This window comes from Capsicum annuum, chromosome 2, assembly GCF_002878395.1.
Source record: "Capsicum annuum cultivar UCD-10X-F1 chromosome 2, UCD10Xv1.1, whole genome shotgun sequence".
Lineage (NCBI taxonomy): Eukaryota > Viridiplantae > Streptophyta > Magnoliopsida > Solanales > Solanaceae > Capsicum > Capsicum annuum.
Genome location: NC_061112.1, coordinates 127,151,304 through 127,154,079, shown reverse-complemented (window position 1 = coordinate 127,154,079; position 2,776 = coordinate 127,151,304). Strand labels below are relative to the sequence as shown.

The window sequence follows — 2,776 nt, the reverse complement described above, 5'->3', positions numbered from 1 at the left end:
TTCAATTCTAGTTGTTGAAATTGAAATTTTTCATTGATCGAAATTTAATTTATTTACTGAAATGTTTATACCCAAAGTCATTCTTCACCAATCTACATTTAAATATATAAAATTTCCCCAAATTCCCACACCCATTTAGTCAAAATTCCAAAAATACTTTTCAGCAAATCTAATTAAATTTATCACCCATTTCATCATAAGTTCACTACCCAAAAAATAAATTTACAATTTCTACGAAACCTATCACAAGGTAGATTGTAAATATTTGATGCGGAGTGGACTTGTGGTGGCAGAGAGAGCAGTAGTTTATGAGGAGAAAGAGAAAAAAAAAAATAAAGAGGAAAAGATTGAAAAAAGCATAATGAAAAAGGTGATAAAATATTGATTGACGTGCCTACTAGGTGTGAATCACACTTTTACGCCACGTCTGCACAAAGAGTTCGAGTGATTCAAATTTGAAGTGCTAAGAGCATTCAATAGGTACAAATATCAATAGATGAATCCAAGTGAAGTCTCAAATCAAGTTTAAGGATCTGCCGATGACATAAGCCCAAAATTAACACCGTAATATCAAAATTCCCAACGAAACCGCACAATTCATCTGCTTGAACAAGTCTTTCAGCCCCATACAGGAAGGAGGTTCTTCTTAGTCGCTGCTGCTTTGTCTATTCGGTTATCCAAATATATGCTATCAGGGCTAATTCAGTTTCCAGCGTCTTAGAATTATCCAAAAAAACACCTTCGACGCGATACATGTGCTGCAAACAAAAAGAGTATTGAGAAAATGTGTGTTGTAGATGGAAACGACGTGATACAAAAGTTGCTGGCAAGAATGTAAGATGTGCATCATAGATTGGATTTAAAGATGTTTTACATTCTTACTGAAGACTGACCTGGTTGAATTTCTTTCAAGGATCAGTAGATGTCAAAGTTTATAGGGACTTAAAAAAGAAATATAAGTAACAAATGAATTAATATGGAGGTTAATTTTTAAACATTTTCTCCAACGCAATTGGCCCCTAAAATTTGCAAAAAAAATACTACCTAAGTTGACAGAGTTAGGATCACTGGCATTTCCTGTGATCCACTGCAAACTAGTGCAGCATTGATGCTTGCCAGAGGTAACTATATCATTTGTGTCTAAGATTATAGCTCATTCAAGAAAACCAGTCACATTTCACAAGGGTTTATTATCAGAGAGGTCCTCATTCAAACCAAGATACATCTAGCTTTCTGCAGAGAAAAAACCACCACAATGTCACAGTAACATCGTAGATCCAAACTCCCTTGAACAACCCGGATTACTCAATTTCACTTCACCATCCAATACAACCACCCATGTATAAACAAAATGCTATGAATAGTAGAAGCAGAAGATTACAAGCATGCAGCATCAAAATATTAAATTCTATCTAAATGAGTCAACTGGAAATCTGTGCTCCCAAACTCAATTAGCCACTGTAACAATGTGGCTGAGCTATTTCTTGAATTCAAAAGAGAGTATTTTTCAGATCCTAACCACATTGCCGAAAACGAGACAATCAATAGGAATTTGGATCACTGCAAAATTAAGAACAGAATGCAGTGTAAGTCCGAAAATCAAATTCTCATTAATTGACACTTATCTACTTACCTTGTACCTATTGGGTGACAGTTGTGGAGAAATTGTATCATTTTGTCCAACTCTAGGCTAGACATTGGAGAAATAATGGACCAGTGCAAGAAAATGAAAGAAAGTATGGCATAGCTTCTTTGTTCAAACAATGTCTCTTTATATTATAACAAGTGTGAGAATAAATTTCCCTGAATTAGTTCCGTGCACATATGAACTTTCTAAGCTTCACATGTTATGAAAAGGCAACTTTTGAGTATCTATAATTCGAACTCTTATGAACAAAAGTTAAACTGATATGGCAAGAGCCTATGACTTTCAACATAAAGGAATACATGCAGAGAGCTCCGCCATTTGAATTTGGACCGGAAGCAAGAAAACCGAAAGAATAAGAGAAAAAGGAAAATAAAAAATGAAAAGAGAAGGGGAGAACCACATAAACGTTATTTTGAACACGATATTCTGGGAATTAGTTTAAGAATGGGGAGCAGTAGGAAATCACAGATCCAGTTGCAGGACAAAGCACCCTGAGCTCTAGGAGAAGGAAGTCCAAAGGGGACTTGGACCTGTAGAAGTTATCATGGGGACTATAAAAAGGTAATAGTCAGAGGAACAAGGACACGGGAACTGCAAAGGGGTGAAACACAGGAGTAGACCCAAATTGGGGTGGCTTTCAAATTTTAGCCCCAAATAAAAAAGCTTTTTAAAAATAGCCTTCAGCTATTAACTAATACTTTTTTGGACGAACTTCCAAAGCAAAACAGTCGACCCATCTTCAAATTTTCAGCCGTAAAGTTTCTTTCAGTCAGCAAAAGTGACAAATTAACCAATCACACATAAGAAGGTAAGAACTTCATCATCAAAATTCTCTAATTTTTTTGGGGTAGTTGGGTGTATTTTAGCTCATTATGTGTAAACAAAATTCAGATTTAATTTGCAGCAAACTTATGCATTGTTGAAGCACAAATCTAATTTGCAGCAAATTTTAGCTTATTAATGCATTGCAGTAAATATTAACTCGTTATATAATTAACATATTGATTTGATTTTTGGGGTGGTTGGGTAGATTTTAGCCTAACCTGATCTGTAATGATTTGGAAGATGATCTACAACTCTAGCCCGAGAGGCAAAAATTAATCCACCAAATAAACAAGTTATGCTTCA

At 35.2% G+C, this 2,776-nt stretch overlaps 1 protein-coding gene across 2 annotated transcripts in view; it reads right to left on the bottom strand.

Moving 5' to 3' along the window:
- Window positions 1-347: 347 nt before the first annotated feature.
- The window catches only part of LOC107859329, a 20,612-nt gene continuing 18,183 nt past the window's right edge, over window positions 348-2,776 (bottom strand). Inside the window, exon 4 of one of the 2 annotated variants that reach the window (XM_016704305.2) lies at window positions 348-758. The gene's annotated coding sequence lies outside the window, so the exon portion shown is untranslated. Of the gene's footprint in view, window positions 759-1,153; window positions 1,561-2,776 lie in introns of those variants that run through there. The other variant, XM_016704306.2, reaches the window with a different exon arrangement.